The following is a 22,282-nucleotide window of genomic DNA, read 5'->3' as shown; positions in this document are numbered from 1 at the left end:
AGCCACAACAGGAACTCCTGAATCTTAAACCTTAATTGCTATGCTTCCCCAGTGAAAGCCCATCCCAATAACACATTCAACAACCCCGAGTTCTCAGGAAGCCTGCCCCTTCCCTCCCACTCTCCCTGGACCATCAAGCTGGCTGTGACTTTGGGGGTTACCTCTGTAGTCTAGCCCAGTGGTTTAATCAGAGGCAAGTCGGCCCCCATGAGGACATCCAGCTTTTGTCTGGAGACACTTTTGACTGTCACAATTGGGGAGAGGGTGCTAGTGGCCAGAACTGTGCAGCATCAGAATTGACCCCACAATGAAGAATTTTCTGGCCCAAGATATCAATAGAGCCAAGGCTGAAACCCCTTGCACCAGAGGAAACCCTAACAACTGGCAACATCATCTCTCTCTCTCTCTTTTTTTTTTTTTTTTGCTTTTTAGGGCCTCACCTGCAGCTTATGGAGGTTCCCAGGCTAGGGGTCGAATCAGAGCTACAGCTGCCGCCTACACCACAGCCACAGCAACATCAGATCCAAGTGGCGTCTGTGACCTACACCACAGCTCACGGCAACACTGGATCCTTAACCCACTGAAAGAGGCCAGGGATTGAACCCGAATCCTCATGGATACTAGTCAGATTCGTTTCTGCTGCGCCACAATGGGAACTCTGACATAGTCTTTTAAATTTATGTTTACTCTCATCTTTCTCATATTCTCTGGCAAAAACTGTTCATTCTGCGAAACCAGCAAACATGTTTCTGAGTTATTCTTCTCATCAGATGGGCTGAACCAGGAAATCCACAAACTTCCCCACTACAAAGAACTAAATTCCAAGTACATTTGGTCTATTACATTCTGGCAGCTGTTAATGATTTAATGGCCTCAGGTGCCCCAAAACACCAAATATATCTTCTAAAACAATATGGTGCTCTCAATAACCTTGGCTTGATTGGAAGATAAATGCAATGAACTTTAAATTCTAAAATTTATTCTCAGGCGATAATAACACATATTAATGAGTAATTTGGATTCTATAACACAAGTTTCCTTCTTTCCACTTTTAAGACCTTTTTCTCATCTAGAGTTTTGGCAAAGCAAAATATATGGGGTCAAAAGGAGAAGACGAATACTGATTTCAATTTATGTCAGCAATTCAGATCCCAAGTTTCAGAATCATGAAGTAAAAATGTATTCCTTCTTGTTTTTACTCAATTTCTTTCTTTTTTTTTGTCTTTTTGCCTTTTCTAGGACCGCTCCCACAGTATATGAGGCTCCCAGGCTAGGGGTCTAATCTAATCGGAGCTGTAGTCGTAGGCCCACACCACAGCCACAGCAACACAGGATTCGAACTGCATGTGTGACCTACACCACAGCTCATGGCAACGCCGGATCCTTAACCCACTGAGCGAGGCCAGGGATCGAACCCGCAACATTGTGGTTCCTAGTCAGATTCGTTAACCACTGAGCCATGATGGGAACTCCTTTACTCAACTTCTTCCAAATACTGACCTAATATTCCAGAGCAGCATATTCTACCCAGTAATAAATGGACTTGAATTTGGCATTTTTAAGCAGTTTATATTTTCCACAAATTTACACATAAAATTTAGGTAATTTAAAATGGGCAGTTCCTGTTGTGGTGCAGTGGTTAACTAGCATCTCTGAGGACGCAGGTTCAATCCCTGGCCTCACACAGTGGGGTAGGGATCCAGCATTGCTGTGAGCTGTGGTGTAGGCCAGCAGCTGCAGCTCCAATTCAACCCCTAGCCTGGAAACTTCCATATGCCACAAGTGTGGCCCTAAAAAGCAAAAATAAACAAAGTTCACCTAACCCAGACTGAGAACCACTTTTCAAAGGCACGGAAAGAATATTCTCCATGTCACTAGAACCAATTTTAGATGAGCAAATATCACCATCATTAAAAAATAATTAAAATTTAAAAAAGAAAATAAAATACATAAGGGAAAATGGAAAAGGCTTTGCCAAATCTTTAAGAGACGAATCCTGATTAGTAAGTAAGCTCAGCGGGCCCTTTCTTCAGAGAAAGCTGCTTGATTTAAAGAGAGTAGCCTCTGGTCAGAGTTTCTTATCACAACCTTCTGGTGCTAAACTGGGGGCTAGAGGAGATCTCAGGGGGATCTTAACTCCAAATTACTCAAAAACCACATGACAGCACCCTCAATGCCATCCTCGTCTCATCTGTCTCAATCTACCTGTTTTTTTGAGGGGGAGGTATTTTTTATTTTTTAGTCTTTTTTCAGGGTCGTACTGGCAGCATATGGAGGTTCCCAGGCCAGGGGTCAAATCGGAGCTGCAGCTGCCAGCCTACATCACAGCCACAGCAATGCAGGATCTGAGCCGCATCTGCAACCTACAATAAAGCACACAGCAATGCCGGATCCTTAACCCACTGAGCAAGGGCAGGGATCAAACCTGCATCCTCATGGATGCTAGTCCGGTTTGTTAACCTCTGAGCTGTGACAGGAACTCCTTTTTTTGGTTTTATAGTTTCAGGTTTTATTATTGGTTCTAGTTCCAGTAATAAACTAGTACCTAATTAAAGCTACCTTTTAATTTTTTTGGAGTACAGTTGAGCTACGATGTTGTATTTTTGCTTAGGTTTATAGTAAAGTAGATCATTTATACGATTTACCTGTTTTTAACTGAGATGAGTTTGATGATTTTTAAACTTGTTCTGACTCAGAACTTTTGCCTCTTGGTTTGATCTTTCACACATTGAATGGAGATGCTATAAAGATGTGAAACATTAATAAAATATTAATAGCTCCCTGATTCCATTGTTAGGGCTTCCTAAAATTTCAAGAATTTTTACCACTGCCTTCATGTTAACATCTGGGGAAGGATTCTTCCATATGAATGTGTCATGGAAACAGGGGTAAACAAAGACTGGCTCTTGAAAACATGTTTTCATATTCTACAAATAGATTGTTGGCCATCTGTGTATCTTTTTGGAGAAATGTCTATTCAGGCCTTTTGCCCACTTTTCAGTGGGCTGTTGGCATTTTTGCTGTTGAGTTGTGTAAGTTGTTTGTATATTTTAGAGGTTAAGCCCTTGCCAGTTGCATTGTTGGAAACTATTTTCTCCCATTCTATAAGTTATCTTTTTGTGTGTGTGTGCTTTTTAATGATTTCCTTTGATGTGCAAAAACTACTGCCTTTGGAATGGATAAGCAATGAGATCCTGCTGTATAGCCCTGGGAACTAAATCTAATCACTTGTGATGATGAAACACGATGGAGGATAATGTGAGAATAAGAATGTATGTATGTGTGACTGGATCACTTTGCTGTACAGTAGAAAATGGACAGAACACTGTAAACCAGCTATGATGGAAAAAATAAAAATCATTTTAAAAAATAGATTGGATCTATTTGCCTTCCGTCACCAGTACAGCCTCCCTCTATTTGGGAAGGTCTCCTCTTTAAAAACTGAGCCCCTGCCCAGCCCATCACATGGGCACCCTAAAACCCAAAGTCAAACCAAAGTCATAGGGTGACATGTTGTTAGCAAAACTGTCCTTCACTAACTGCTGGGCAGTTATATCACTTAATTCAGTCATGTTTGTATAAAAGCCTCAGAGCCCAGTCCAAAAAAATAAAAAGCAACCAGACAATAGTCTTAGAAAAAAACTGGCTGTACTTCCAATGAAATAAAATGAAATTAAATAGCTCATTTTAATGTTTACATATTGTAATTTCCAAATTTCCACCATGAGCATAAACTAATCAAGAAACAAGGTTACCGACACAACACATGCACACACAGAACTTCCAACAGAAAGAAGGAGAAAAAGGGAGTTCACGTTATGGCTCAGTAGTTAACAAACCCGACTAGTATCCACGAGGACGCAGGTTCAATTCTAAGGCTCGCTCAGTGGGTTGAGGATCCAGTGTTGCCGTGAGCTGTGGTGTAGGTCTCAGACAAGGCTCGGATCCCACATGGCTGTGGCCGTGGCATAGGCTGGCAGCTATAGGTCCAATTTGACCCCTAGCCTGGGAGCCTCGGTTGTGCTGCGAGTGTGGCCCTAAAAGACGAAAGAAAGAAAGAAAGAAAGAGAAAGAGAAAGGAAGGAAGAAAGAGAGAGAGAAAGAAAGAGAGAAATTAAAAACTAACTTTTTACACTTGAAGTAAATGGCTGCAGCTCCAATTCAACCCCTAGCCTGGGAACTTCCATATTGCCTCAGGTGCAGCCCTAAAAAGACAAAAGATATATATACACATTTTTTTTATAAAGAAAGAGGCAGGGGGATCCCACAGACAGAAGAGGAGGAAGTAGTATGAGCATGGAAGCAGAGATTGGGGTGATGTGGCTAGATGTCAAGGAACACCTTACAGAGTAGTGAAAACTGGAAAAAACAAAGACGGGAGCCCCTGGGGGTCAAGACCTTGCTAGACTTCAGACCTCAGCCTCCAGAACTATGAGCAACAATAATTTCTATCGTTTTAAGCCATAAAGTTCATGGTTATTTGTTACAGAAGCCCTAGGAAACTAATATACACCCGGAGTTGTCTGCCCCAAGGCATTAAACCAACATATATCCCTGATATTGTTATCTCGATCCTGTGCTCTAGATTCACACATCATCCAATCACACCTCCTCTCAAGTGACTAACAGACACGTCTAATGTAATATGACCAAACAGAACTCCTGAATCCCCAATACTCCAAAGTCTGCTATTCTCCCCAATTTGTGTGTGTGTGTGTTTTGTTTGTTTGTTTTGGCTGCACCCAAGGCATACAGCAGTTCCTGGGCCAGGGAAGGAATCCAAGCTGCAGCTGCAACCTACACCACAGCTGCAGCACTGCCAGATCCTTAACTCCCTGTACCAGAGGGGGAACTCCTCTCCCAATGTTTGTATTGAATGGAAACAATTCCACTTATTGCATTGGCAGCCAGAGAAATGCAAGCAAGATGACAGCAAATCGTGTCACTCTTCTGCTCAGAATCTTCCAGGGGCTTCTCATCATACTCCTAAAATTTAACTCTTTCATCTGATCCCTGGATCCATCTCTGACCTCATGTCCCACTGCTGTTTGACTCCCTCCCCCGCTCTGGACACAATGATCTCCTTAATGAATCCAGCAGCATATATAACTTGCTACTTGCCCCCTCCTGTCTGTCAAGTCTCTGCCAATACCACCTAATCAGAGAGCCTTTCCCCATCATCCTACACAAGGGTGTCACTCTCTTTCCTTTTTCCCTGCTTTGCTTTTCTTCAGAGCACTTAGCTCCACTCCATTACATTTTTATGTATTTGCTTATGTCCTATTTGCCTTCCCCACCAGAATTACACTACTTGTAGTCCCTGCTACATCCACAGCACCCACAACAGTGGTACCTGGCTCACGGTGAAGATGCTAAAAAAGATGTGTTGTGTGAATGAACGAAATCAAATATTGTGCACAAAATGCAAGCATGTTTCAGAAATACCTTTCATAACTAGTCTCTCTATTGTGATTCTTGGAAAAAGCACCTAAGTCGAAGAAAAAGATAGCTTTGAAGACACCATGGCCACCCTCTTGGAGCTTTAGAACCCTGTCCAGCCATGGTTACCCACCCCATGATCTTTGACATGGCCATTGCCAGCAAGCTCTTGGGCCATGTCTCCTTTGAGCTGTTTCCAAACCAGTTCCAAAGACAAGCAGCCAACTTTCATGCTCTGAACACTGTGGAGAAGGGATTTGTTATAAGGCTTTCTGCTTTCCATGAACTATTCCAGGGCTATGTGCCAGAGTGGTAACTTCACATGCCATTAGGCCCCTGGCAGCAAGTCCATCTAAGGGAGAACTTTGATGAAGATAATTTTATCCCAAAGCATACAGATCTGGGCATCTGGTCCATGGCAATGCTGGACCCAACACTAATGGTTCCAAGCTTTTCATCTTCACTGTCGAGACAGAATGGTTGGATGGTCCCTGGCAAGGTGAAAGAGGGCATGAATATTGTGGAAGGCACGGGGCACTATGGGTCTGGGAATGGCAAGACCAGAGAAGACATCACTACTGCCCATGGTGGACAACTCTTCATAACTTGGACTTGCATTCTGTCTTAACCAGCAGACCATTCTTGCTGTAGCTCAGGAGAGCATCCACCATCCCCAACCACATACATTGTCCCATAGTTTCTGCGTCCTCACTGCACTTCTCTGGGCTCCATATTTTCCTTGACCCCCTTCCTCCAAGTCTTGCTGGATGGAAGAGTTAGGTTTATGATTATGAAATAAAGATTCAATGACAACAACAAAAGGACGAGATATTTCATAACACTCATCAAACTCATCGAGGAATATTTTTGTAACTCCTAAAACAAAATCTACTAACCAAGCTATAGCATCATCAAATAAAATGCAAAATGCTAAAACTGGCAAAAGAAAAAGAAAACGATCTTAAGGCATGTGGAACTCTTCAGAAGTTGGAAACAAAACTATGCTTCATTTCCATTTTTTAAAAATGTATTTTCAGAGAAGTTGGTAGAGCTGTTAGACGAATAAATATATACTTTCAAGTTATGATAAAAAGGTTACTGTTCTGGTTACATGTTTCTATTGCCTTAATTGAGGAATGGGATTAAAAAACCACTAATCTTACTACTTGTTCCCCACTTTTCTTCCTTCCTCAAAAAATAGCCAAAGGAAATTTTGGGAAAAGAGACCCATGTGTAGGGGTGGGGGTGGTATCTTGTTCTATGAGTTATTATTACAAAGTAAACAATTTAAAAAGTGTGATATGAATTAAAAAAAAAAATTGGCAGCAGGTCAGCAGAACACAAAAGTAAGATCTGAAACAGATCCTGGTAATTATTTTGTATATTACAAGGAAAACATAAACCACTGAGGAATGTGGGTTTATCCACATAAGTTGCTAGAAAAATTGGCAAAGTACGTGGGGAAAAAATCAAGTTTGATAGTAACCTCACACCAAAATAAATTCTACACAGATATGTGAAATGTAAATAATGAAATCATTTAAGGCACAATGAATAGACAGGGGAATTCTTGGCTGATTCTTAGCTGGGAAAGAAATTTCAAAGAAAAAGGAATTATAAAACTAAAACAGATGGGCAAAAATCACAAAGGGAAAAGTCAATATAATGACTATATAGCCATTTAAAACTCCACTATGTCAAAAATACCACACACAAAAAAATTAAATGCAAATTAGTTATGACATCTGTAAAAAATATTTTAAAAAGTTAATATGGAAATAAATCTTTAAAAATAAAAATAGGAGTTCCTGGAGCTCCTGTTGTGGCACAATGGAAATGAATCGGAGGAACCATGAATTTGCGGGTTCAATCCCTGGCTTTGCTCAGTGGGTTAAGGATCTGGCTTTGCGGTGGCTGTAGTGTAGGCTAGTGGCCACAGCTCCGATTGGATCCCTAGCCTGGGAACCTCCATATGCCATGGATGTGGCCCTAAAAAAAAGCAAAAATAAATAATAAAATAAATAAATAAATAATAATAATTTTAAAAAATAGGAGTTCCTGTCACAGCTCAGCAGTAATGAACCCAACTAGTAGCCATGAGGAAGCAAGTTCGATCCTTGGCCTCACTCAGTAGGTTAAGGATCTGGTGTTGCTGTGGCTTCGGTATAAGCCTGGCAATTGCAGCTCTGATTCAACACCTAGTGTGGGAACTTCCATATGCCAGGCGTGCAGCCCTAAAAAGACAAATAAATAACTAAAAATAAAAATAATACTGATTTCTCATCACAAAAAGACTAGGCAAAGGAGATGAACAAACACTTTACAAAATAAATATACTTACTCAACCTCACTAGTAAGGAAATAGGTGAAAAATAAAATAACATGTTGCAAGTACTGACAATCATTAAAATTGGCAACCATTAAAATAATTGGCAACCATTAAATTTATAGCAAATTGGCATCCATTAAAGTAATATATTAAGTGTGGCAAAGATGAAGTAAATGTGCACTCATTTTTAAAGGCTATCTGGAGAGTTTTTACCATATACATATGGTAAACATTCTCCCAAACCTAAAAATATCCCTTGACCCAGTTAGTCTATTTCTAAGAGTACATGTAGACAAATATTTGTATCAAAGACATGTAATATAGCATTATTTATTCTCAAACCCGTGTCCACAATAAAAGAATTATTAAATATATTATGATTCATCCATAAGATAGAATTCTATGTAGCCATGACCACTGTGTATATAAAGATATATGTTATTAAGTAAAAAGGAAAAAAGCCAAGTAAAAAATTACATATAAAATGTCCCATTTATACAAAAAAAATCCAACATACAGGAAAAAAAATTAAAAGGAAATAAACTAGAAGAGGGAACACTTTAAAACCCATTTTATGAGCCCAGGAAAAACCAGATGAGAACACTACCAAAAAAGAAATTTGCAGGATAATATCCCTGATGAATACAGATGCAACAAAACTATTTGCAAACCAAATTCAAATACATTAAGAAGATTGTACACCATGATCAAGTGAGTTTCAACATCCAGAAACCAATTAATGCAATATGTTATATTAACAAAATGAAGGATAAAAACCATGTGATCATCTGAATACATGCAGAGAAAGTATTTGCACAAAAATCAACATCCATTCATGATAAAAACTCCTAACAATTTAGCCATAGCAGGGACACGCCTCAACGTAATAAAGGCCATATATGACAAGCCTACAGCTACTATCATACTCAATCATGAAAAGTTGAAAGCTTTCATCTAAAATCAGAAACAAGACAAAAATTTCCATTCTCACTACCTTTATTTAACATGATAATGAAAGTCCTAGCCAGAGCAATTAGGCAAGAAAAAGAAATAAAAGGCATTAAGATCATAAAGGAAGAAGTAAAACTATCTTTATTTTCAGGTAACATATTACATACAGAAAACTGAGCACAAAAACTATCAGAACTAATAAATGAATTCACTAATGTTGCAGAATATAAATCAATATAGAAAAATCTTCCTTTATAAACATTAATAAGGAACTATCAAAAAGAACTTTTTTTAAAAAAATCTCATTTACAATTGAATCAAAAAGAATAAAATACCTAAGAATACATTTAGACAAGGAGGTTAAAAACCTTATACTAAAAGCAACAGTACATTGATGAAAGAAATTAAAGCAAATAAATGGAAATATATTCTGTGCCCAGGTAGTAGAAGAATTAATAATGTTAAAATGTTCACTTTATCAAAGCAATCACACAGGTTCAATAAATCCCTATTACAGTTCCAACAGGGGAGTTCCCGTTGTGGCTCAGTGGTTAGTGAATCCGACTAGGAACCATGAGGTTGTGGGTTCGATCCCTGGCCTCACTCAGTGGGTTAAGGATCTGGCACTGCCATGAGCTGTGGTGTAGGCTGGCAGCTACAGCTCCAATTCGACCCCTAGCCCGGGAACCACCATATGCTGCAGGTGTGGCCCTAAAAAGCAAGAAATAAATAAATTCCAATATCATTTTTCATAAAAACAGGAAAAGCAGCCCTAAAATTTGTACAGAAGCAGAATAGACACCAAATAGCCAAAGCAATTTTTTTTAAGCAGAGTTAGAATGAACTTGATTTTTTTTAATCCTTTTTTAGCCTTTATTTAAAAAAAATACTGAAACAGTTAATTTACAATGTCGTACTAGTTTCAGGTGTACAGCCAAGTGATTCACTAATACATATATGGAATAAATATTCTTTTTCAGATTCTTTTCCATTATAGGTTATTATAAGATATTGAATATAGTTCCCTGTGCTATATAGTAAGTTCTTGTTATTTACCTATTTTTAAAATTATTTTTATTACAGTAGATTTGCAAAGTTCTATTGTAAATTTCTGCTGTACAGCAAAGTGACCCAGTCATACAGATATATACATTTTTTGTCACATTATCCTCCATCATGTTCCATCACAAGTGATTAGATACAGTTCCATGTGCTACACAGCAGGACCTCACTGCTTATCTACTCCAAATTCCACCGTTTGCATCTACTAACCCCAAACTCCCAGTCCATCCCACTCCCTCTCCCACCCCCTTGGCAACCACAAGTCTGTTCCAAATCCATTAGTTTCTTTTCTGTGGAAAGGTTCACTTGTGCTATATATTAGATTCCAGATATAAGTGATATCATACGGTATTTGTCTTTCTCTTTCTGACTTACTTTGCTTAGCATGAGACTCTCTAATTGTATCCATGTTGTTGCTAATGGCATTATTTTGTTCTTTTTTTGTGGCTGAGTGGTATTCCATTGTATATATGTACCACATCTTCTTAATCCATACATCTGTTGATGGACATTTAGGTTGTTTCCATGTCTTGGCTATTGTAAATAGTGCTTCAATGAACACACAGATGCACGTATCTTTTTGAATGAAAATTTTGTCCAGATAGATGCCCAAGTGTTGGATTGCTGGATCATATGGTAGTTCTATATTTAGTGTTCTGAGGTACCTCCATAATGTTTTCCATAGTGGTTGTACCAGTTTATATTCCCACCAACAGTGTAGGATTTGTTATTTGTAAACTTACTAATGATGGCCATTCTGACCAGCATTAAGTAGTACCTCATTGTAGTTTTGATTTGCATTTCTCTAACCATTAATGATGATGAACCTTTTTTTCATGTGCCTGTGGGCCACTTGTTATGTCTTCTTTGGAGAAAAGTCTATTCACATCTTTTGACTATTTTTCAACTGAGTTGTTGGCTTTTTTGCTGTTGAGTTGTATAAGTTGTTTGTATATTTTAGAGATTAAACCCTTGTCAGTTGCATTGTTTGAAACTATTTTCTCCCATTCTGTAAATTGTCTCTTTTTTTATGGTTTTCTTTGCTGTGCAGAAGTTTCAGTTCAATTAGGTCCCATTGGCTTTTATTTCTGTTGCTTTGGGAGACTGACCTGAGAAAACATTAGTATGGTTGCTATCAGAAAATGTTTTTTTCTATGTTCTCTTCTAGTAGTCTGATGGTGTCTTGTTTTATGTAAGTCTTTAAGCTGTTTTGAGTTTATTTTTGTGTATGGTGTGAGGGGGTGTTCCAGTTTCATTGCATTCTCTATTCTGTTCCATGGTCTGTATATCTGTTTTTGTACCAGTACTACACTGTCTTGATTACTGTAGCTTGTAATATTGTCTGAAATACTGGGAGAGTTTTGCCTCCCGCTTGGTTTTTGTTTTTTTTGTTTTTTGTTTTTTGTTTTTTTCCCCCCTCAGGATTGCTTTGGCAATTCTGGGTCTTTTATGGTTCCATATAAATTTTGGATTGTTTCCTCTAGTTCTGTGAAAAAACATCATGGGTAATTTGATAGGGATTGCATTGAATCTGCAGACTGCTTTGGGTAATATGGCCATCTTGACGATATTAATTCTCTCAATTCAGGAGCATGGAGTATCTTTCCATTTCTCTGAATCTTCTCTAATTTCCTTGATTAATGTTTTATAGTTCTCAGCATATTAATCTTTCACCTCCTTGTTAGGTTTATTCCTAGGTATTTAGTTTTGGGGGGTGTGATTTTAAAAGCTATTATATTTTTATATTCCTTTTCTAATATTTCATTGTTAGTACACAGAAATGCAACTGATTTTTTAATGTTAATTTTGTATTCTGCTACTTTGCTGAATTCGTTGATCAGTTTGAGTAGTTTTTGTGTGGAGTCCTTAGGGTTTTCTATATATAATGTCATGTCATCTGCTTAGAGTGACAATTTTACCTTTTCTCTTCCAATTTGGATACATTTTGTTTCTTCTGTTTGTCTAATTGCTGTGGCTAGGACTTCCACTACTATGTTGAGTAGAAGTGGTGAGAGTGGGCATCCTTGTCTTGTTCCAGATTTTAGCAGGAAGGCATTCAGCTTTTCTCTGTTGAGTATTATATTTGCTGTGGGTTTGTCATAAATGGCTTTTATTATGTTAAGGTATGTTCCCTTTATACCAACTTTGGTAAGAGTTTTTTATCATGGATCAATATCAGATTTTGTCAGATGCTTTTTTGCATCTAATGAGATGATCATGTGGTTTTTTACTTTTCTTTTGTTAAAGTGATGCATGACATTGATTGATTTGCATATGTTGAACCATCCTTGTGAACTAGGGATGAATCCCACTTGATCATGCTATATGATCTTTTTTATAAGTTGTTGGATTCTGTTGACTAAAAATTTGTTGAGAATTTTTGCATCTATATTCAGCAAAGATACTGGTCTATAATTTTTCTTGTTTGGTAGTATCTTTCTCTGGTTTTGGTATTAGGGTGATGGTGGTTTCATAGAATGTCTTTGAGATTATTCTTTCTTCAACCTTTGGACAAGTTTAAGAAGCATGGGTATAAGTTCTTTGTATGTTTGGTAGAATTTGCTTGTGAAGCTATCAGTCCTGGACTTTTGTTTGTAGGGAGTGTTTTTATTACACATTCAATTTCATTTCTAGTGATAGGTCTGTTCAATTGATCTATTTCTTCTTGATTCAGTTTTGGCAGGTTTTATGTCTCTAGAAAGGTGTCAGTTTCTTCTAGGCTGTCAAATTTGTTGGCATATACTTTTTCATAGCAGTCTTATGGTTTTTTGTATTTATGCAGTATCCATTGAGATTTCTCCTTTTTCATTTCTTATTTTGTTTATTTGAGTTCTTTCTCTCCTCTTCTTGGTGAGTCTAGATAAAGGTTTGTCAATTTTGTTTACCCCTTCAAAGAACCAGCTCTTGGTTTTGCAGATTTTTTTCTACTGTTTTTTGAATCTCCATTTTATTGATTTCCTCTCTGATCTTTTGGATTTCTTTCCTTCTGCTGACTACTTGAGGTTTTGTTTGTTCTTCTTTTTCTAATTATTTTAGGTGGTTGGTGAAGTTGTCGATTTGAGATTTTTCTTCTTTTTTGAACTTTTTTGAACTTCTTTTGCTATGAACTTCCCTCTAAGACCTGCTTTTGTGGCAGCATAAAATAAAAGGAAATCACCCAATCAAAAAAAGAAAGGAACAAAGGAGGAACAGAATCCACTGGAAAACAAGGTTTAAAATGGCAATAAATACGTATTTATCAAAAATTACCATAAATGTCAATGAACTGAATGTTCCAATCAAAAGACATAGAGAGGGAGACTGGATAAAAAAAATACATAGCCTACAATATGTTGCCTACAAGAGACTCAGGACAAAGGCACATATAAATTGAAAGCGAGGGGGTGGAAAACTATATTTCATGTGAATAGAAATGATGGCAAAACAAGACCTGAAGTTACTTATATCTGACAAAACAGACTTTAAAATGAAGGCCATAAGGAAAGACAAAGAAGGACACTATTTAATGTTAAAAGGATCAATTCAAGAAGAAGATATCAATATATATGCCCCTAATATAGGAGTACCCAAACACATACAACAAATACTAACAGACATAAAAGGAGAAATTGATAGGAATGCAATAATTATAGGAGACTTTAACAGCCCACTCACAGCAAAGGACAAATCCTTTAGACAGAAAATCAGTAAGGCAACAGAGATCCTAAAGGACACAATAGAAAAGTTAGACTTAATTGATATTTTCAGGACATCATATCCCAAAAAAATTGTAATATATATTCTTTTCAAATGCACATGGAATATTCTCAAGGACTGACCACATACTGGGGCACAAAACTAACTTCAACAAATTTAAGAGTATAGAAATTATTTCAAAATCTTCTCTGATCATAATGGAATGAAACCAGAAATCAACCACAGGAAAAGAAATGAGAAAAAACTGACTACATTGAGACTAAACATCATTCTACTCAAAAACCAATGGGTCCATGAGGAAGTCAAAAGGCAAATTAAAAAATACCTCCTGACAAATGATAATGAAAACACAGCCATTCAAAGCAATCTTGAGAAAGAACAGCAAAGCTGGAGGCATCTCAGTTCCTGATTTCAAACTACATCGCAAAGCTAAAGAAATTTTTAAAAAAAGCACAGTACTGGCATAAAAACAGATACATAGATTAATGGAACAGGATAGTGAGCCCAGAAAGAAACCCATGCACATATGGTCAGTTAATTTACAGCAAAGGCGCCAAGAATATACAATGGGGAAAGGACAGTCTCCTCTTCAGTAAATGATGTTGGCAAAAACTGGACAGATATATGCAAAAAAAATTAAACTGGACCACTATATCTTATATCATTTATAAAAATTAATATCATACTCAAAATGGATTAAAGACTTGAATGTAAGACCTGAAGCCATAAAACTCCTAGAAATAAACATAGTGGGTATCTTCCTTAACACTGGCCTTATAATGATTTTTTTTAGATTTGATGCCGAAAGCAAAGGCATTAAAGGAAAAACAACAAGTAGGATTACATCAAACAAAAAACTCCTAGGAGTTCCTGAGGTGGCTCAGCAGTAACAAATCCAACTAGTATCCATGAAGATGCAGGATCCATGAGCATCCCTGTCCTTGCCCAGCAGGTTAAAGGATCTAGAGTTGCCATGATCTGTGGTGTAGGTAGCAGATGAGGCTCGGATCCCGCATTGCTGTGGCTGTGGTATAGGGCCAGCTGCTGCAGCTCCAATTCAATCCCTAGCCTGGGAACTTCCATAAGCCACAAGTGTGGCCCTAAAAAGACCAAATATATATATATATATTTTTTAATTAAATAAAACAAATAAAAAGCTTCTGCACAGCAAAGGAAATCGTCATTAAAATGAAAACACAGGAGTTCCCATCGTGGCGCAGTGGTTAACGAATCTGACTAGGAACCATGAGGTTGCGGGTTCGGTCCCTGCCCTTCCTCAGTGGGTTGACGATCCGGCATTGCCGTGAGCTGTGGTGTAGGTTGCAGATGCGGCTCGGATCACGCGTTGCTGTGGCTCTGGTGTAGGCTGGTGGCTGCGGCTCCGATTGGACCCCTGGCCTGGGAATCTCCATATGCCGTGGGAGCGGCCCAAGAAATAGCAAAAAAGACCAAAAAAAAAAAAAATGAAAAGACAACCTACCAAATTAAAAAAAAAAGCAAATTACATATCTGATAATGGGTTAATACCCCAAATATATAAAGAGCTCATACAACCCAATGAGAAAAAAAAATCCAAATAAAAATAGGCAGAGGATCCGAATAGGTATTTTTTCAAAGAATATACATGGCCAAAGGGACATGAGAAGGTTCTCAACATCACTAATTATCAGGGAAATACTTATCAAAACCACAATTTTAGACAATACACCACACTTGACAGAAGGACTATCTACCATCAAAAAGAAGAGAAATAGTAAAAAGAGAAATAACAAAAAACAAAAGTGACAGCAAGGATATGGAAAAAAGGGAACCCTTGTGGACTGTTGGTGGGAATGTAAGCTGGTTCAAGTCCTTATAGAAAACAGTATGAAAGTTCCTCCAAAAATTAATAAATTGAATTACCATACGATCCAGTAATCCCACTGCCAAGTTTATATCTAAAGGAAGTATACTCAGTATCTCAAAAAGATTTCGGCATTCCCATGTTGACCAGAGTTATTTACATTAGCCAAGATATAGAAAGAACCTCAGTGTCATCAGTGAATGAATGGAAAAACAAGATCCGGGATGGATACACAATGGGGTATTATTCAGCCATGAGAAAGAAGATCCTGTCACGTGCCACAATGGATAGACCTAGAAGGTGTTATGTATCCTAAGTGAGATAGGTCAGACAAAGAAAAATGGTACATGGTAACACTTAACATGTAGATCTTTTAAAAAGAGTCAAACTCATAGATATAGTAGTAGAAAAGTGTTTGCTGGGGGTGAGAGAAATAGGGAGAGGTTGGACAAAAGGGTTCAAATTCCAGTGACAAGATAAATAAGGGGAATTTCCTGCTGGCCTAGAGGTTAAGGACCAGGTGTTAACATTGCAGAGGTGTGGGTTCGATCCCTGGCCCAGGAGCGTCCATATGCCATGGGTGTGGCCAAGAAACAAAACAAACAAACAAAAAACAGAAAAAAAAAAGCAACAAAAGATATAAATAAGGTCTGAAGAACCAACATAAAGCACAGTGACTACAGCTGATAACACTGTACTGTATACTTTTTTTATTTTTATTTTTTAAATTTATTGTTTGTTTTTTTTAGAGCCACTCCCATTGCATATGGAGGTTCCCAGGCCAGGGGCTGAATTGGAGCTGTAGCTGTCAGCCTACACCACAGCCACAGCAATGCCAGATCCGAGCTGAGTCTGTGATGTACACCACAGCTCATGGCAACACCAGATCCTTAACCCACTGAGTGAGGCCAGGGATCGAACCTGCGTCCTCATGGATGCTAGTCAGATTCGTTTCCACTGAGCCACAATGGGAACTCCCAATAATACTGTATTGTAGAATTGAAATTTGCTAAGAGATTAGAACTAAATGTTTTCACCAAAATAAATAAAAGATAGTTGGGTGATGGATGCATCCCTTAACTCTTTGTGGGGTGGGAAAAATTCTTTCACGATATATATGTCTACCAAATCACTGTAAATACTTTACAATTCTTACATTATATCTTATATTCTTACATTATATGTAAATATCTTATATTCTTACATTATATCTCAATGAAACATAAATAAATAAGCCAAATGTTAAGGAATATAATGTGGGCAACACATGGCTTTTGTTTTGATTCCACTCAACTTTTTTGGGTCCAAATTTTTATAAACTAAGACAGTTTTATTGAAACAATATTATGAAAAGGAAGCTCAGCATCAAAAATACTAAAGCTAAAAATATTGTATTTAGGAGTTCCCGTCATGGCTCAGTAGTTAACAAATCCGACTAAGAACCACGAGGTTGCGGGTTCGATCCCTGGCCTTGCTCAGTGGGTTAAGGATCTGGCGTTGTCGTGAGCTGTAGTATAGGTCACACATGCAGTTCGGATCTGGCATTGCTGTGGCTGTGGCGTAGACCAGAGGCTACAACTCGGATTCGACCCCTAGCCTGGGAACCTCCATATGCTGCGGGAGCAGCCCTAGAAAAGGCCAAAAAAAGACAAAAAAAAAATTGTATTTAATAGGCCCTTGCCATCCATTATATTCAGCTGTCTGTGTCTGCATCCTCTATGACATTGTTCGTGAAGACCCACCAAGCACAGACGGACAGGAGTGACAAGGTCGAGGGCATTTCTGATTTCTCAATCAGCCATCTGCAGCTTTTTTTGTAAAGGATCAGATAACAAATATTTTAGCCTTTGCAGGCCCTGGGGACTCTTTCACAACTATTCAGCTCTTCCATTGAAGCGTGAAAGAGTCAGACAATGTAAATGAATGGCTTTGTTCCAATAAGTTTTATCTATAAACACCATATAAATATACATTTTATATCACTTTCATATGTCACAAAATATTATTTCTCTTTTTTCCCCAATCATTTAAAAATAAGTAAACCATTCCTAGCTCACTGGTGCTACAAAAATAGGCAGCAGACTGGATCTGGTCCTTATGACATAGTTGTCAACCCCAGATCTAAGGCATAGGGAGATGTCTTCCGTTATGAAAACAAAACAGTCAGTGCTTCAGGTCCAAGAGAGTAACTCTGAAGTAACTTCAGTGCAAAGTGTATCAGAGGCTCATCGAGAACCTGTATTTGAGCTGGCTTTAGAGGCAAGTTTACTCTCCACTCATCGCTGCCTCTGCCTCTGTGCTGTACTCCTACCTCAAAGCTAAATTATTACATAGAAAGAGAAGTAGCAGCATTAAAATTATGAATGAAAATAATTACAATTCTTTCATTATTTAAATAAATTATTTTATTTCGGGCTCCAGCCACACGCTTCCCTAAGTTCCATTTTTGTTTCATGCCTTTACAGTTTACAAAAGTTCATCTCAATAATGCTTGTCATTGGAAAAACTAAAACCACTATCTACTTTTGTGATGATCCTTTTAACCTTAAATTTAAACAGACTCTCTCTCTCTCTCTCTCAAATCAAACAAAACTAAAAACCCCAAATTCTCTAATGTACTTTTGCTAAAGGGAAAACAAAGAAGTTCAAGTTAGAGAAATAAGGTCATCCAGGCCCAGCCCACTGGCAGTGCTCCTCTCAGCGTTCTCTTCTACCAAAGACACTGTTTTAATGAGGTCATATCTCAACACTGGCAAGCTACTCATGTTTAAAAGAATAATTAACTGATATTTACAGCATAAAAATTAAGTTGCCAATAGCTTGATGCCCGATTGGTATGTTCAAAAATCATACTTGCCTTGGACTAATGAACTCATTTCAGTGCAATGATTTAGATTGTTTATGTTCTTCATAATCTTACAGCAAAAGAACAGAAAGAAATACGGGCAGTTTTAGAAGAATCTTTGACTGCTTCTTCCATCCTGTAAAAATACAGCAAGAAGCCAGCGGTCTGTAATCCAGAAGAGGACATTCACTAGAATCTGGCTGTGCTGGCACTCTCATCTTGGACTTTCAGTTTCCAGAACTGTGAGAAATAAAATCTGTTGTGTTAAGACACCTAGTCTGATAGAGAACAGACCTGTGGTTGCCAAGGGGGAGGGGGAGGGAGTGGGATGGACTTGGAGTTGGGAGTTAGTAGATGGAAGCTATGACATTTAGAATGGATAAGCAATGAGGTCCTGTTGTACAGCCCAGGAAACTAAATCCAATTCCTTGGAAGAGAATTTGATGGAAGACAATACAAGAAAGGCCATGAGTATGTGTGACTGGGTCACTTTGCTATGTAGCAGAAACTGGTACAACATCGTAAATTAACTATAATAAAATGAAAAAAAAAAAAAAAGAAATACTGGTAGTAATTTTAGGTAACTGGTTGACTCAATACTGACAGTTGAAAATCAACTCATTCTTTAAGTAAGAATTCACACACACACACACACACACACACACACACACACACAGTAGCCCAAGATATACCTACATTATCTTTCACATCCAGATATTCCTGAAAAGTAGTTATGATTTCTAATTTCATGAAATCTAACTGCATGTGTTTCTTGAATTTCAAGGTGTCTTTTTAATTTTTTTACTATCAGCATTAACTGTTAGTAACAAGAGTAAAATTCTCTTAGGTCTGGTTCTTCTTATTACCTAACATTTAATACTGTCCTCTGTAACATCTTCACAAAAAAAAAAAATCATAGTGTGATTTAATTGTTCAAGACAACTGTCATTTTCAAATACTTATTTTATTTATTTTTATTTATTTATTTATTTATTGTCTTTTTGCCATTTCTTGGGCCGCTCCCGCGGCGCATGGAAGTTCCCAGGCTAGGGGTCGAATTGGAGCTGTAGCTGCCAGCCTACACCAGAGCTACAGCAACGTGGGATCTGGCCACGTCTGCAACCTACACTGAAGCTCACGGCAATGCTGGATCCTTAACCCACTGAGCAAGGGCAGGGATCAAACCCGCAACCTCATGGTTCCTCGTCGGATTCGTTAACCACTGCACCACGACGGGAACTCCTCAAATACTTTTTTAAAAATGATTTTTATTTTTTTCCATTGTACTTGGTTTTTTCAATACTTTACACTACTCTTCATCACCAAATGATAATAAAATTTTAAAAACTGTGTTTCAAGGGAGTTCCCGTAATAGTGCAGCGGAAATGAATCTGACTGGGAACCATGAGGTTGCGGGTTCGATCCCTGGCCTCGCTCAGTGGGTTAAGGATTTGGCATTGCTGTGAGTTGTGGTGTAGGTCGCAGACACAGCTTGGATCTGGCACTGCTGTGGCTGTGGTGTAGGCCGGCAGCTGTAGCTCAGATTAGACCCTAGCCTGGGAACCTCCATATGCCGAGGATGCAGGCCTAAAAAGCAAAAAAAAAAAAAAAAAGTTTCTTCTTCTCTTTAGAATATATATTCTGGAAGTATGGAAGTATGAAATATGAAATTACACAGAGACGTAGACCACCACCACCACCAAAAGAACAAATCAATCTTTACTTGAATGTTTTCGATGCTATTCTTATAGGTATCTAGAAACAAAAAGACTTACATGACCAAAAACATTTTATGTATCCAAAAAGGAATGTGTACCACAATGTTCTCTGATTATCAGAGATATTCACAATGTCTAATACCATAAACCCCTAAATAACAAACAAATTTGTGGGAAGACCTTAGCTAAACATTTCCTCCAAGGTTTTATGTCCCTGAAGTTCAGGCATAAATTCTTTGGCCAGGATGAGCCCTGTATGAAACTTGGCAGAAGAAACAGGGATTATAAGAGCTGATACCTTATTTTTCTTATTTCCTACCTCTAGGATTTCACAGTGGAATTTATTTCCATATCTGCCTCATATGCACATTCATCAGTGCTTTCAACCTGCTGAGTAAAAGGCTCCTCTTCCCTCTCTGGATTCTTTTCTTTGGTGACCTCATCCAGTCTCACGGATTTAAATACCTCCTATATCGGGACAACCTCAACTTCAATCCCATCCTTGGGCTTCAGGCTCAGAGGTGGAAGAATCTCCATGACTTGTCCACTGAGCATGGTTACAGGTCATCTCACATTCAACACACATGCACCCCTATGTTTGCAGCAGCACCATTCACAAGAGCCGAGACATGGAAACCACCTAAATGTCCATCAGCAGATAAATGGATTAAGAAGACGTAGTGTACATACACCATGGAATACTACTGAGTTATAAAAAGGAGCAAAATAATGCCATTTGCAGCAACACAGATAGAACTGGAGACTCTCATACGAAGTGAACTGTCAGAAGAGAAAGACAAATACCATACGATATCACTTATATCTGAAATATAATATATGGCACAAATGAACCTATCTACAGAAAAGAAACAATGAAAAAAATAAAAATCATTACATATAAAAAAGAAATACCCTATCCCCTCTAAGAATAAAATAAAGTTCTACATTAAACTAAAAAGAAAAAAAGAAAAAAGGAAAAAGAAACAAACTCAGAGACTTGGAGAACAGTCTTGTAGTTGCCAAGGGGGAGGGAGTGGGACGGACTGGGAGTCTGGGGTTAGTAGATGCAAACTATTGCATTTGGAGTAGGTAAGCAATGAGATCCTTCTGCACAGCATGGGGAATTATATCTAGCCATTTGTGATGGAGCATGATGGAGGATAATGTGAGAAAAAGAATGTGTGTGTGTGTGTGTGTGTGTGTAACTGGGTCACCTTGCTGTAAAGCAGAAATTGACAGCACACTGTAAATCAACTATCACAAAAAAATTAAAAAACTAAAAAAAAAAAAAAAGAACTTTTCATTTCTTCCCATGTACTGTCCCAAGCCACTTCTCACCCAGTCTTTTCCAATCAAACAGCATCTCTATCCACCCTGTGGCTGAAGATAAAACCCAAGGCATTTTACCTTTCTAATCTAACTGCAAGGAAAACAATGCCAGCAAAATAGTTATAGACTGACTATGTTTAGAAGTGGAAGTTACGAAATGATGCTGCGTGATCAAGTGAGCTAAGCATAGATACAAAAACGGTTGACTTTAAAAATAATTAAATAAGCTCTGAGATCATCTTTTTTGTTACCGTTTTATATTACTTTTGCCTTTCAGATTGGGAAAGGTAAAAAATGTTGATCATGCCCAGTGAATGTGGATGATATCCTCATTTTCCAGCCAAAAAGAGCCAACAACACAAAAGATCCATCACAAGGAGATGGTTAATTTTAGAGCTTTACAGTGGCATCATATGCATTTGTTAAAAGAGCAAACAGATGCACATGTACACACACAGCAAAATAACCAGGATCTATTGTTGAGAATACAAGTTGTAGGAGTTCCCATTGTGGCTCAGCAGTAACAAACCTGACCAGGATCCATGAGGATGCAGGTTCAATCCCTGGCCTCACTTAGTGGCTTAAGGATCTGGAGTTGCTGTGAACTGTGGTGTAGGTCAAAGACACGGCTTGGATCTGGTGTTTTTGTGGTGTAGGCCAGTGGTTACAGCTCCGATTGGACCCCTAGCCTGGGAACCTCCATGTGATGCAGGTGCGGCCTGAAAGATACTCAAAAAATGGTTTTTAATTTAACAAAAGAATGAAAGTTGTAAAATTTTAGACATACAGTAAAATCTCTCTTCTGAATTAAAGAAAATATGTACGTGGTGCGATGGTGTGATGGCTCACGGCTAAGGGAAGAGAGTAACTTTTATGAAGATGCTGGACAGGGAAGGGTTCATCTACACACCCAGGAGGGTCAGCTAGGGAGGGTCTCCGCCCTTCTTAAGAGATGTCCTAATAATCCTGGGCTACTTCAGAGCTGTCCAGGTCAGTGAAGGCCTGCTCCCTCACCTCCACTTCAGGACCAAATCCTCCCTCCTCCATTCCAGAAGCAAAAAGGGAAGGAA

General features: G+C 38.3%; 1 protein-coding gene and 1 pseudogene across 1 annotated transcript in view; one reads left to right on the top strand and one right to left on the bottom strand.

Moving 5' to 3' along the window:
• Nucleotides 1-22,282, bottom strand: part of DCHS2 (dachsous cadherin-related 2) — a 275,809-nt gene that overhangs the window by 145,364 nt on the left and 108,163 nt on the right.
• Nucleotides 5,561-6,067, top strand: LOC125138104 (peptidyl-prolyl cis-trans isomerase A-like; annotated as a pseudogene).

Source organism: Phacochoerus africanus, chromosome 10 (assembly GCF_016906955.1).
Source record: "Phacochoerus africanus isolate WHEZ1 chromosome 10, ROS_Pafr_v1, whole genome shotgun sequence".
NCBI lineage: Eukaryota > Metazoa > Chordata > Mammalia > Artiodactyla > Suidae > Phacochoerus > Phacochoerus africanus.
This window is presented reverse-complemented; position numbering and strand designations above follow the sequence as displayed.